The 14,923-nt window shown below is 49.9% G+C and overlaps 1 non-coding gene and 1 pseudogene across 1 annotated transcript; both read right to left on the bottom strand.

Moving 5' to 3' along the window:
- Positions 1 to 4,992: 4,992 nt before the first annotated feature.
- On the bottom strand, positions 4,993 to 5,169 carry LOC140397346 (U2 spliceosomal RNA; annotated as a pseudogene).
- A 6,131-nt stretch (positions 5,170 to 11,300) lies between these two features.
- LOC140397870 (U2 spliceosomal RNA) lies at positions 11,301 to 11,490 on the bottom strand. The gene has a single exon (XR_011937293.1). It is a non-coding gene; the product is annotated as a U2 spliceosomal RNA (small nuclear RNA).
- Between the last annotated feature and the right edge of the window lie 3,433 nt (positions 11,491 to 14,923).

Raw genomic sequence — 14,923 nt, 5'->3', positions numbered from 1 at the left:
AGCAGCTTGTGTGTGTCTGTGTGTTTCAAGAAGTTTGCAGTTTGAAAAACAGCTTGTGTGTTTCTGTGCTTTACAGTGAGCTGGGTCTCTGCCATGAAAGACTATCCGTGGATCATTTTGGGTGATTTAAAGTAAAGCCTTCAACCTGATGTGATTTTGTTTGAAGGTGTTAAGTCTTTTGGAAGTTCGAAGGAACATTTTTAGGAATTATTTACTGTTGCAATATTTTCTGAGTTATCTTTGAAGAAAAGGGTGTTAAGAGATCCAATGTTTATTTAAGATGTTAAGTTGAGTTCATGGAATAAAAGTGTTTTGTGTTTAAAAACCCACGTATCCATAATTGCAATCCCACACCTCGGGAAAAAGCCGTGTGCTAGGAAAAGCAACAAATCCATTCAAGGGAGAGGTTGGTTGAACTCCATGATAGATTTTCGGGTTCTAAAAACGCCTCGCCCATAACAATATGGTCATGAATAGCGCAAAAGGATATCATATTTCCGTACATTTGTTGAAGCAATTGATTTTTTTGATGGACAATGGATCAGCTTAGAATGATGGGAGTAAAATAATTTGCTTTCATAGAATTTACAGTGTAGAAGGAGGCCATTCGGCTCATCGAGTGTGCACCGGCTCTTGGAAAGAGCACCCTACCCAAGGTCAACACCACCACCCTATCCCCATAACCCAGTAACCCCACCCAACACTAAGGGCAATTTTGGACACTAAGGGCAATTTATCATAGCCAATCCACCTAACCTGCACATCTTTGGACTGTGGGAGGAAACCGGAGCACCCGGAGGAAACCCACGCACACACAGGGAGGATGTGCAGACTCCGCACAGACAGGGACCCAAGCTGGAATCGAACCTGGGACCCTGGAGCTGTGAAGCAATTGTGCTATCCACAAGGCTACCATGCTGCCCTTGGCACATTGGTGGAAGGTTTGAATCGAGGCACTCAAGAGGGCATTGGGTGACTATTTGAATAGAAACAATTTGCAGTGACACCTACTTCTTCCCCAGCCCTCAACCAGAATAACGAACATCCCTGCATCCAGCCTCTCCAGCACTGTCAGTTTTTTATACGGTTCAATTCGATTCCCTCCCATTCTTCTCAATTCTAGTGAATGCAGGTGCTGTCAACCCAATCTCTCCAAGGCGACAATCTTCCCTCCCAAGAATCAATCTGCTGAGCTTCTGATGCACTCCTGTGTCATATAACTCAAGTAATTTGTTTGCATCTCCATAGATGCTGCCTGACCTGCTTCGTATGATCACATTTTCCATTTCATTGTCTGAGGAGTTGTGTATGGTGCTGAAGATTGTGCAATTATCAGCGATCTTATGATGGAGGGAAGGTCACTGATGAAGCGGTTGTCGATGGTTTTGCGACAGAGGTGACTGAGGAATTGTATTAATGTAGTCAGTGACTATTGTCCTGAATGTACTGCCTGACATTGAAGTGGAAGTAGAATCCATCATGGATATCATGAGCACATTTTATGGAATCACATGGAATTCCTACACGGCATAGAAGGCGATGGGCCAAGTCCTGGAAAACGGCATTAGAATGGTTAGTTGTTCATTTATGACTCGCACAAGCGCAATGGGCCGAATGGCCCTTTCTGTGCTGTATGATTTTATGACTCCAATTACAGAAGGAAGCCATTTGGCCCATTGAGTCTACGCCAACCCTCCGAAAGTGTACTGTACCGAGTTCCACTCCCCCGCCCACCCCCCTCGACCGCAATAACCCAGTAACCGAACCTGCACACACTTGGACATTAACGGGCAGTTTTTCATGGCCAATCCACCCAACCTGAACGGCTGTCTAATGGCCGTGTTGTACCTGCTCGGGGACTGTCAGAGGGAGAGAGATTAAAAGGCCCAATGTTTCGTCTGATGTTATCCTGATGTCTCTCTGCCTCAGAATGATCCCACACCAGGTCGGAGTGCGTGCCACCAGAATCAAACACACATTGGTGTTGGTCAAACCAAACTCTGGTGTTGTGCCTGGGTGGCCCTTTGTCACATTGCGTGTGATTTGAGTTTGGAATTTCTGTTATATTGTGGGTCACGGGCAATGTCCAATCTCAGGATAGACGTCTACTTTGTAAGAACGACTTTTCACCGTGGATGGCGCGGTGGTTTCAATGTGGAGCTGGTCAACGGCCATCGTTGAGATTGAGCTGAAGCTCAGTCAATGTGAACTGGTTTTGTCAATAAAGATGCTGCCATTGGCCAGTCTCTGCCTTAGGGAATTGTTGACCATCTCCTGCTCCATCCAATCACATTCAATCTGGACAATGGGCTTCAGGAGTCGCCACTGCGCCTGCGCCACAACCACAGCCTGCGGATGGCGGCCAGCTTGAGCTGCTCGGTGTGGCGGCCGGCGCAATTTTGAGTTGCCAGGGGAGACGGCCGGCGGCAATCTTGAGTTGCCAGGGGAAACGGCTTCATTGAGGTGATGCCCCGCGCGCTGTCCTCTGGGGGAAAGCCCCTCCGCACATGAGCACAGGCGCATGTTTGAATATTTAATTTGCATCTGATGATTATAATTACTCGCATCCTCTCCCGTCTGAATTCCTCTTCCTTCTCGGTTCTGAAGCTTCGATTCCAGTTTTGATCTGTTTTTGACAATTTGATTTATTTTTAAAACCTGGGCTCCTCTGGCCGCACTCTGGGGGATGCGGCGGCGCATGCGCAGTCCCGCAGCCGTCACTGGGTTATGAAATGACCTGTTGATTTGATTTTAATTCATTTCCTGGGGGCGGCTCTGAATTTAAGTCAACTCCCCCGTTTCCCAACAGCCGCTTCTTCCTCTTTTCTCTGAAATAACCGGTGGGTGGAGAGGAGGAGGTCGCGGCGACGTCACGGCAACATGGCGGATGCCCCGCCCAACACCGGGACCCGGATGTTCCGCCAACAAGCAGCGGCCGGGCCGGGCTGCGGACAGGAGGTGATACTGGGAGGAGCGGAAGCAGCATCGGCATCTGGGAGAGTGACCCACGCCCTCTGGCGGCCGGGACGGGAAACAGCCGCCGACGTCTCTCTGGCCGCAGAGCAGCGCCTGCAGCGGCTGTGAACCACCAGCAGGCGGCAGCCTTGAAGCAGTTGAATCAGCCACACTGACAGAGGTTTGAGACAAAGAGGGATTTGTGTCTTTAATTCATTGACAGACACAGAGGAAAGGTGCAGCCGCCTTTTCACCGGCACATTCTGCATCCCGCACCTTTTAAACACACATTCATCTCAGAGCCTCATTGTCTGGGGTTGTCTCTGAGATTTCCACGGAGCGGTACAGCTGGTTTAATGTGGTTCACCTTTTATTCCTCTTGAATCTTCGTTCCATCCTCTTCCATTGAGTGTTCCTCGTCAGATGAGGTTGGGGTTGTGTTGTCAGTGCGTGCTGGGGCCTCCCCTTTTTGTTGAGGGCCCTTCTGGTGCTTTTACACATTCTGTGCTGTGGTGTCTTTGTCGTTGAAGGTGGCATCAACCTTCTCTGAGGTCGCCTTTTTGACTCCGCCGCTGATGATTTGTGCGTACGTTGCCCCGCGTTCCGGGCAGGCCCTGTACAGATGGCCGGCCTCCCCACACAGGTTGCAGCACTTGTCTTCCTTGCAATCCTTAGTCATGTGTCCCTCCTGCTTGCAGTTGTTGCAGAAGGTGACATTGCAGTTGGCGGCAACATGTCCCGTTTTGCCACAGGTGCGGCATACTCGTGGCTGTCCCACATAGTAGAGGTAGCCACGATTTCCTCCAATGGCGAAACTGGAGGGGGGATGCAGGATGGTTCCGCTGCCCTCTGTTCTCAGAGTCACTTTGATCTGGTGCTCACTTGTCCAGATGCCGAAGGTGTCCATCAGTTGCACGCTGTCACTTTTCAGCTCAGCGTTCCTGGCGAGGAACGTGAGCACATCAGACACGGCAACGTGGCGGTTGTACGTGTGCAGTGTAACAACCCGGTTTTTCTGCGACGGAGCGTAAACAGAGGCTCCGCAGTCAGGATCGACAGGGGACTCAGGTTGCCCTTTTCTTTAAAGACGTTCAAGAATTTGATGCATGCTGCAACACTCTTGAAGGTGACATCAAAATATCCATTGTTGGGGAGGTTTTGCAAGCAGAAGATATCTGTTGCTTGAAACCCGCAGCGCTCGAGCAGCACCCGCTTCACGAAGAAGTTTCGGTCCACAGGTGACTCCTCTTCCACCTTCTTCGCTGTGATTCGGACAGTGTTTCGCACACCCCAGCCTGGTGGTCGGGATGCAGCTGCAGCCATAGCTCATACGTTGAGTCCAAACTGTATCGGCATTAGGCCTAACCCAGAGGCTTAGCCCAGCATGTAGATCCCCCAATAGCAGCCAAATTCTAAACGTTTCCTCTTCGAAGACTTCAATCCCTCCGTGTTCTCCAATCCACGATCGACATCGCAATCCTCAGCTTCTCTTGATCCAATATACAGTTGATCATAGCCAAAAGGCCGAGAAGCGATAACCCATATTTCCAGGCTATGGCTCTTGTCCTCCTTGCCCACCGATATTCAGGTGCACCTTGCTGCGCTCGACTGTGCTTTGGAACGTTTAGTCTACGGTCACGGTTGGCAAGAGATCTCCAGCTTGGCCGAGCACTGTGGAGTCTGTGCAGGCAGAACCAGTAAAACACAACAGGGAGACATCGTCTGGCACACCTTCCACTGTCGTCAGCAGAAGAAATGGAGACGCTGTGAAGGCCCAGTGACACCCAACGCAGGGAGTCGAAGAAACCTCCAGCTTTGCCGAACAAAGGGCAATCCGTGCAAGCAGCAAGTACTGGCGGAATCCAACAGGGGGCAATGTCTAGTCTCCCTGAGCTCCACCCTGGCGTGTTGGTCGTGGAGTCAGGAGAACTAAAAGAGACGCCGTGAAGGTCAGGATGAGACAACTGGACAAGAGAGAAAAAGGGAAGCCAGGTTTTGCGACATTTTCTGCTTTAATACATTTTCGCCCCAAAGCAGGGTGAAGGAACCATTCCTGGAAGCACTGCAAGACCAGGCTGATGCGTGGAGCGGAAGGAGCAAGCCCCTGAACCATCTCCGAGTCCCAAAAATCAATTTAATATTCGGTCCCCAGATAGAGGACCTATCAGATATTAAACTGATAGGAACAGATTTATTTTTTTTTTCAAAAAATATACTTTATTCATAAAAATTTATCATGAGCATTACAGAAACATTTCAAATTGTCTTGACTGTACATTTCCGGCAGGGTTACATGTTGCCTTGACTTTCTTCCATTCAATGTTGATATTGTCATAAACATATCACTCTTTACATTACAATTCCTTCTTAAATATTTACAGTGCCAGTTTTTTTTGTACATTTGGAGTGTTGGTTGCCCAGACCGAGGGGCTTTACGCTGTTACCCGCCCCTCGGTGTACATTTGCTGGAAAGACTTTACACTGTGGTCTTTCCCCATTGCGCCTTGGCGGCAGCTGCCCCAAGCTTGAGTGCGTCCCTCAGCACGTAGTCCTGGACCTTGGAATGTGCCAGTCTGCAACACTCGGTCGAGGACAATTCTTTGCACTGGAAGATCAGCAAGTTTCGGGCAGACCAAAGAGCGTCTTTGACCGAGTTGATGACCTTCCAGCAGCAGTTGATATTTGTCTCGGTGTGTGTCCCTGGAAACAGTCCGTAGAGCACAGAGTCCTGTGTCACAGATCTGTTTGGGATAAACCTTGACAAATACCACTGCATCTCTCTCCAGACCTTCTTTGCAAAGGCACATTCCACAAGGAGGTGTGTGACCGTCTCATTTCCCCCACAGTCACTCCGAGGGCAGCGTGCATTGGTGCAGAGCCTTCGGGTGTGCATGAAGAACCTGACGGGGAGGGCCCTTCTCACCAGCAGCCAAGCTAGGTCTTGGTGCTTGTTTGAAAGTTCTGGTGATGAGGCGTTCTGCCAGATGACTCTGACAGCCTGCTCAGGGAACCATCCAACGTCCTCCACGGTCTCCTTTTCCCTGAGGGCCTCGAGGACATGACATGCTGACCACTGCTTCATTGCCTTGTGGTCAAAGGTGTTTTCCTTCAAAAACTTTTCCACGAAGGATAGGTGGTATGGCACGGTCCAACTACTTGGAGCGTTCCGCGGCAATGAGGCCAGGCCCATCCTTCGTAACACCGGGGACAGGTAGAACCTCAGTATGTAGTGACACTTTGTGTTTGCATACTGGGGGTCCACGCACAGCTTGATGCAGCTGGATACAAAGGTAGCCAACAGGATGAGGGAGGCGTTGGGTACGTTCCGCCCTCCCTTCTCCAGAGGTTTGTACATGGTGTCCCTTCGGACACGGTCCATCTTGGATCGCCAGAAAAATTTGAAGATGGCCCGGGTGACTGCGGTGGCGTAGGGTCTGGTTATGGGCCAGACCTGCGCCACGTACAGTAGCACCGAGAGTACCTCACACCTGATGACCACGGTTTTGCCCGCAATGGAGAGGGAGCGTTGCTCCCACCAGCCTAGTTTCTGTCTTACCTTGACTAAGCGCTCCTGCCAGTTTTTGGTGCAGGCCCCAGCAGCTCCGAACCATATCCCCAGCACATTCAGGTAATCTGACCTGACAGTGAAGGGGACAAAGGACCGGTCGGCCCAGTTCCCAAAGAACATGGCCTCGCTCTTGCCCCGGTTTACCTTGGCTCCAGAGGCCAGTTCAAACTGGTCGCAGGTGGTCAAGAGCCTGCGTACAGAAGCAGGATCCGAGCAGAAGATGGCAACGTCGTCCATGTACAGGGAGGCCTTGACTTGCATGCCTCCACTGCCTGGGATCGTCACACCTCTTATACCCGGATCCCTCCTGATGTACTCGGCAAAAGGTTCTCTGCAGCACACAAAAAGGGCAGAGGAGAGAGGGCAGCCCTGCCTGACTCCAGATCTGATCTGGAACTTTTCTGATTCCCACCCATTGATTGAGACTGCGCTATAGATGTTTGTGTAGAGCAGTTTGATCCAATTGCGAATTCCCTCCCCAAACCCCATTTTGGAGAGCACATCCATCATGTAGGTGTGCGATATTGTGTCAAAAGCCTTCTCCTGGTCAAGGCTGATGAGGCAAGTGTCCACCCCCCTGTCCTGCACGTAGGCGATCGTATCCCTGAGTAGCGCGAGGCTATCAGAGATCTCCCTGCCGGGTACAGCACAGGTCTGGTCAGGCTGGATCACCGACTCCAGAGCAGACCTGACCCGATTGACGATGACCTTGGCTAGAATTTTGTAGTCCACATTCAACAGTGAAATGGGTCGCCAATTTCGAATTTCTTCCCTTTCCCCCTTCTGCTTGTAGATGAGGGTGATGATGCCTTTCCTCATGGACTCTGACATGCTGCCTTCCAGAAGCATACTCTCGTACACTTCCAGCAGGTCTGGGTCGATCCAGTCCCACAGAGCCGAATACAACTCAACCGGTAAGCCGTCGCTTCCGGGAGTTTTGCTCGTCTCGAAGGACTTGACGGCCTTTGTCAGCTCGTCCAGAGTTAGTGGTTTGTCCAGGTTTTCCAGCTCGCTGTCGCCTATGACCTCCGTGATAGTCGACAGGAAAGCCTGGGAAACAGTGCTATCTGTTGGGTTCAGGTCATACAGTCCGGCATAAAAGAATTGGCTGATCCTCAGGATGTCAGACTGCGATGACTTTTCAGAGCCATCTTCTTCCTTCAGGCTGCTGATCACAGAGGTCTCTCTGTGCAACTTTTGGAAGAAGAAGCGTGAGCACTTTTCGTCCTGCTCCACGGAGCGGACTCTGGAACGGAAGATAACCTTGGAGGCCTCCGAGGTGTAGAGCGAGGCTTGCTGGCTCTTCACCTCTTGGAGATCCTCCTTGGCATCCACCCCCATCGACTGCAGCTGGAGCAAATTGTGCATACTTTTCTGGAGCCTGGACATGACCCCTCGTCTCTCTCTCTTAAGTTTTGAACGCCCTTGAGGATGAAAAACCTCTTGATATTCCCCTTGATTGCTTCCCACCAGAGATGTGGGGCCTCAAAGAGGGGTTTCACGGTTCTCCAACCTTTGTAATCCCTCCTGAGTTCCTCGATGTTCTCAGGGGTCAGCAGTTTTACATTTAGCTTCTATGTCCCCCTGCCTACCCCCTGGTCTTCCTGCAGGTGGCAGTTGGCCAGTAGGAGGCAGTGGTCAGAGAAGAACACCGGCGTTACGTCGGTGGACCTGACCGTGAAAGCTCGGGACACAAAAAAGAAGTCTATCCTGGAGCGGACGGACCCGTCTGGCAGTGACCATGTGTATCTACGCTGCGCGCCGTCTGCAGGGTTGCTGCAGACGTCGAGCAGCTTGGCGTCTTTTACCGTTTCCATCAGGAGTCTGGACATAGCGTCTAGTTTGCTGTCGGCTTTGCTGGATCGCCCAGCCGCATCGATGATGCAGTTGAAGTCACCACCCAGGATGACCGGCTTGGAGGTGGCCAACAGCAGTGGGAGTTGCTGAAGGACTGCCAGCCGCTCACTTTTTACGGCCGGGGCGTACACATTAATAAGTCTGAGAGGGGTGTTTTTGTATTTCACGTCTGCTACGAGGAGGCGCCCGCCCACCACCTCCTTAACGTCGGAGATGGTGAAGTTGCCTCCCCGCAGCAGAATACCCAGGCCGGAGGAGCGGCAGTCGTTTCCTCCTGACCAGATGGATGGCCCGTGGGACCACCAGCTCGACCAGCGCCTGTAGTTGCTGAGGTGCGGAATTCCGCACTCCTGCAGGAACAGTAGGTCAGATTTTACATTTGCCAAATAGTTGAGTGTGGCTACACACCGCGAAGTATCTTTGATGCTTCGCACATTTATGGATGCAATTTTTAAACCCATTATAAAAAGGTAGATTTACCAGTCTCAAGAGTCCAGAGTCTATACAGTTGGCTGTTCCAGCTGTTGAATGTTCCCCAGCATGCCGGTGGTGCTCGCAAACTTTAGCACAGTTGCAGGGCTGAGAAAGCTGTTCTGGTCCTTACTGGCCCCGTGGATTTGATGCAGATGCATTGGGGGGGGGGGGTGTAGCCCTGGGGTTCGTCGTGGCAGTCAGTAGGTGTTGGGGTTGCAGGCCGGTCTTCACCTGGGTTGTTGCTGCTCGTTACTATCGGGGGTTGGTCTGTGACCTTGTTTTCTTCCCGGTCGGTGGTCTGGGGGGTCTGTGCCTTCCGTTCCACGTTGGTGCTTTGCCTCTTTATTTGAGGCCGATTCTTGTCCTGTTTTCCCTCATCGGATGAGGTGTCAGCGCTAAGTGCGCCTGCTGAGAGGTGTCGCTTTTTGCCGCTACCCCTCGGGGATTCTTCAGTTTGTTTTTTTGTCTTCTCTTTCGTTTGTCCCAGTTCACGGTTTCGCAGGGCTCTTTATTCTTTGTCCCCTCCTCTTCCTCTTCCATTGAATGTTCCTCATCAGATGGGGCTGGGTTGTCAGGGCGTGCTGTGGCCTCCTCTTTTTGTTGGGGGCCCTTCTGTTGCTTTTCCGCATTCTGTGCCGTCGTGTCTTTTTCGGTGGAGGGTGTATGCTCCTCCTCTCTGGTCGCCTTTTTAACTCCGCTGCTGATGATTTGAGCGTATGTCGCCCCGCGTTTCGGAAGGCCCTGTAAAGATGGCCGGCCTCCCCACACAAGTTGCAGCACTTGTCTTCTTTGCAGTCCTTAGTCATGTGTCCCTCCTGCCTGCAGTTTTTACAGAAGGTCACACTGCAGTTTGCGGCAACATGCCCCGTTTTGCCACAGGCGTGGCATACTCGTGGCTGTCCCACGTAGTAGAGGTAGCCACGATTTACTCCAATAGCGAAATTGGAGGGGGGATGCAGGATGGCTCCGTTGCTGTCCGTTCTTAGGGTCACCTTGACCTGGTGCTCACTTGTCCAGATGCCGAAGGTGTCTTTCACTTGCACGCTGTCACTTTCAGCTCAGCGTACCTGGCGAGGAACGTGAGCACATCAGACACAGGGACGTGGGGGTTGTAGGTGTGCAGTGTAACAAGCCGATTTCGCTGTGCCGGTAGCGTAAACAGAGGCTCCGCAGTCAGGATCGACAGGGGACTCTGGTTACCTTTTTCCTTGAAGACGTTCAAGAATTTGATGCACGCTGCGCCACTCTTGAAGGTGACATCAAAGAAGCCATTCTTGGGGAAGTTTTGCAAGGAGAAGATTTCTGTTGCTTTAAACACTCGAGCAGCACCCGCTTCACGAAGAGTATCCGATCCAAAGGTGACTCTCCTTCCGTTTTCTTCACTGTGACTCGGACAGTGTTTCGCACTCCCCAGCCTGGTGGTCGGGATGCAGCTGCATCCATAGCTCGTACGTTGGGTCTGAACTGTATCGGCGTTAGGCCTAAACCAGAGGTTTAGGCCAGTATATCGATCCACCAATAGCAGCCAAGCTCCAAACGTTTCCTCTTTGACGACTTCAATTCCTCCGAGTTCTCCAATCCACGATCGTCATCGAGATCCTCAGCTTCCCACGATCAAATGAGACTACACTTGATCTCAGGCAAAAGGCCGAGAAGCGATAGCCAATATTTTCCGGCTATGGCTCTTGTCCTCCTCGTCCACCGACTTTCAGGAGCACCTTGCTGCGCTCGACCTTGCTTTGGAACTTTTAGTCTACGGTCACTGTTGGTCAAGAGACCTCCAGCTTGGCCGAGCACGGTGGAGTCTGTGCATGCAGAACCAGTAAAACACAACAGGAAGACATCGTCTGGCAAGCCGCCCCCTGTCGTCACCAGATTAAATGGAGACGCTGTGAAGGCCCAGTGACACCCAACGGAGGGAGTCGAAGAAATCTCCACCTTTGCCGAACAAAGGGCAATCCGTGCAAGCAGCGAGTACTGGCGGAATCCAACAGGGGGCAATGTCTAGTCTCCCTGAGCTCCACCCTGGCGTGTTGGTCGTGGAGTCACGAGAACGAAAAGAGACGCCGTGAAGGTATACCTACATCCAAATCAGGATGCCGTTCAGTCTGTCGCCACACTTCCCCGTTGTGCAGGATGAAGGGATGTGGTAACTGAAGTGAGGAGAAGGCAAGTCGGCATCCGAGGGTGAGGGTGAGTGGCCTGTAAAAAGCAGCAGGAAATCTGTTTGGCATATCAGCTGAAAACGGAGCCTGGCTGCCGCAAGTCCGCGAGCCCATAGGCTCACGACATTAGTGCGCGAAGCGCCCGCCAGCAGAAAAGCTAGCAATGCTCTGGAGCCTGAAATTTTTTTAATTGGTCAGGATGAGACAACTGGACAAGACAGAAGAGGGGAAGCCAGGTTTTGCGCCATTTTCTGCTTTTGCACTATTTGTGCCCAAAGCGGGGTGAAGGCACCATTCCTGGAAACATTGCAAGACCGGGTTGATGCCTGGAGCGGAGCAAGAAAGCCCCTGAACCATCTCCGTGTCCCAAAAATCAATTTAATATTCGGTCCCCCGAAGGGGACATACCAGATATTAAACTGATAAGAACAGATACTACACTTGATCTGAACCAAAAGGCCGAGAAGCGATAGCCCATGTTTTCCGGCTATTTCCCGAGTTATCCTTTTACCCTTAATGAGCTGGTAAAATTACTTAGGACGTTCGTTCATTTTACCTGCCTGTATCCTTTCATGTACCGTTTTTGCTCTCCTAATTTCCTTAAGTTCCCAGTCCACATTGCGACCCCGGCCCCGGGTCACTGGCCGCATGGAGTTTGCACATTCTCCCCGGTTCTGCGTGAGTCTCACCCCACAACTCAAAGATGTGAGAGGTAGGTGGATTAGCCACCATAAATTGGAAAAATAATTGACTACTCTAAATTTTAAGAACTGTGTATTTCATTGTAAAACAAAAAAGAGGCTGTCAGAGACCCCAGAGATTGTCCTACACGGTGAATCTGTGCAGTGCAGAGTCCAGGAGGCTGCAATCCGGTGTCACAGTAGTTTGCACGCTTGCCTCAGCGCGCCAGCAACCCAGGTTCAATTCCAGCCTCGGATGTCTGTCCATGTGGAGTTTGCACTTTCTCTGACACGGTTTCCTCTGGGTTCTCTGTTTTCCTCCGACAGTCCAAATATGTGCAAGTCAGGTGGATTCGCCGTGCTAAATTGCCCTTTAGGTTAGTTTGGGTTGCGGGAATGTGGATAGGGTGGCGGTGTGGGCTTAAATAGGTTGCTCTTTCTAAGGGCTGGTGCAGACTCGTTGGGCCGAATGACCCGCCTTCCGCTCTGTAGGGATTCTATGATTCTATAAAGAATCGTAACCTGCATTCGAGCCTGACGTGGGATTTCGAAACAATCCAAGGCGAATGGCACAGGCAGATTGGCTTCTGAAGTACAGCTTGGGTCAGTGGGTGTGGACAGTGGTTGGGAAATGAAACACATACATGTTCGGCTGCAGGGCAGGTGCATGTGTCCGTTGGAGCACCAGGTTAGAACGGAAGAGCGAAATATTACTCCAGACTATATCTAGATGTGTTCAGCAGAGCGCACTGGCGACACGCAGATCTCGTACAGCTCAGCTTGATCTGTTTTTATGAACAATAGAGCCAAAAATGACACAGAAAAGTCAGTCCAAAGTATATCTCGACGTAGTGCACTGATGTGTGAACAGCAGTGTGGATAGGAAGGCAGAATTGTCCTTCTAAAGTTCACCAGCTTCTTCAATATAGAACAGTCGGCTGGATAGGAAAACAATTATTCTTCCTGAGCATAGCTGGATATGGTATTGTGGAAAGTCCGGTGGATTGGGACACTAACTAAGGTGGGATTTATGCAGTCGAGCAATTGGGGGCAGAGGATCTATCCATTTCTATCATTAAAAAAAAATCTTTATGACGTTGAAGACTTGTTTAAATTCCCCCTAACCTCCTGCGCTCCAGAAAGACGAATCCCAGCTTCTACACACAACTGGGTTGCAGGACAGCCACATCCATCGTCACAGGGATGTGTGGGGCGGGCGGGACCATGAGGAACGAGGGCTCACCACTGCGCTATCCTTCTCCCAGTTTTACAGGTGCTTCCAGTCCCATTTTCAGCCTGTCTCACAACTGGCGTGTCCCATCCATCGATGAACTGTTTCATCCCTAAGCTGAGGGCTTGTAGGTGAATAGCCCCCGGTAGAAGGTCTCAAATGCCTCGTAGACATTTTTTGGCTCTGCCACTGGATTCGGTCTGCTGCTTCTAATCTGAGCTATTACCCCCGTGGCTGCCTGCTTTCTCAGCTGGCGAACCAGCAGTGGCTGGCTTTATCTCCGTGTTCGTAAAGGGTCTCCCGTACCTGGCGGAGTTGCTGCAATGCTTCCCTCGTGGAGAGCAGATCAAAGTCCATTTGTAGCTTTTTCCTCTCCGCCAGGAGTTCTTTGGTCGGGCCCTCAGAGTATCGCCTGTCTACCTCCAGTATGGAGTCCACAACTGTCGCCTAGCCGCCCTCTCTACCTTGTCTCTACGTGCGTTCTTGGCCATGATATCACCCCTGATCTCAGCCTTCGTGGCCTCCCAGAGCGTGAAGGGCGGGACTTCCCCATTCTAGTTATTAATAATATAGTCATCTGTGGCCTGTGATATTTTCTTGCACAAAGCATTCTGGGCAAGTCGGGCCATGTCCAACCTCCATGTGGGGGGGCGGGGTAGCAGGCATTGAGCAAAAACGTATTAATCTGGCTGCATATTAATATGGAACCATATTGGTATGGAACAGCATTAATGTGGCTGGATATTAATATGGAACATTATTCATATGGAGCAGTATTAATATGGCTGCATATTAACTTGGAACCGTATTAATATGGAATAGTATTGATATGGCTGAATATTAATATGGAACAGTACTAATATGGAACAGTATTAATATGGAACCATATCTTCACAGCTCCAGGGTCCCAGATTTGATTCCTAGATTGGGTCACTCTCTTTGCGGAGCCTGCATGTTCTCCCGGTGTCTGCGTGCATTTCCTGCGGGTGCTCCGGTTTCCTCCCACAAGGCCCGAAAGACGTGCTTGTTAGGTGAATTGGACATTCTGAATTCTCCCTCTGTGTCCCCGAACAGGCGCCAGAATGTGGCGACGAAGGGCTTTTCACAGTAACTTCGTTGTTGTGTGAATGTAAGACTACTTGTGACAAAGATAATTATTATTAATATGGAATGTGACTGGATGTTAATATGGAACTGTATTAGTATGGAACAGTGTTAATATAGCCGGATATTAAAATGGCCAGATATTAATATGGAACAGTACTAATATGGAACAGCTTTAACATGGCTGGATATTAATATGTAACAGTAATCATATAGAACAGTATTAATATGGAACACTACTAATATGGAAAAGTTATAATATGAGCGAAAATTAATATGGAACAATGTTTATATGCTGGACATTAATAGGGAACAGTACTCATTTGTAACGGTCTTAAAATGAAGCAGCACGAATATGGAACAGTATTAATATGGAACAGTATTAATGTGGAAGAGTATTAATATGGAACAGTATTAATATGGAGCCGTTTTAATATGGCTGCATATTAAAATGGAGCAGAATTAATATGCTGGATAGAAATATGGAACAGTATTATTTTGGCTGGATCCAGTTCAGTTTTATGAAGGGCATATACTGGCCTCGGGAAAGTTGTTTTTTAGGTCTCCAAAGCAATTGGCTTTACATAAACATGTTTAATGTTTAAAAACATGATTTATTATCGGGCACATTTTAAGTCCGATTACAGTAGGGCACTTTTAATTGGTGTGTTACTGTAAGGCTCTGTTTAAATAAGGTCCGTTTGACTGTAGGGCACTGTTTAAATACATTTGATTGACTATAGGGCACTGTTTAAATGCATTTGGTTTACTGTAGGGCACTGTATAAATGCATTTAATTTCCTGTAGGGCACTGTTTAAATGCATTGATTTACTATGGGCACTGTTAAAATGCGTTTGATTTATTGTAGGGCACAGTTTAAATGCATTT

The sequence above is a fragment of the Scyliorhinus torazame genome, chromosome 20 (genome assembly GCF_047496885.1).
Source record: "Scyliorhinus torazame isolate Kashiwa2021f chromosome 20, sScyTor2.1, whole genome shotgun sequence".
In the NCBI taxonomy this organism is placed as follows: domain Eukaryota; kingdom Metazoa; phylum Chordata; class Chondrichthyes; order Carcharhiniformes; family Scyliorhinidae; genus Scyliorhinus; species Scyliorhinus torazame.
Note: the sequence above shows the minus strand (reverse complement) of the source record. Positions and strands in the feature narration are given on the sequence as shown.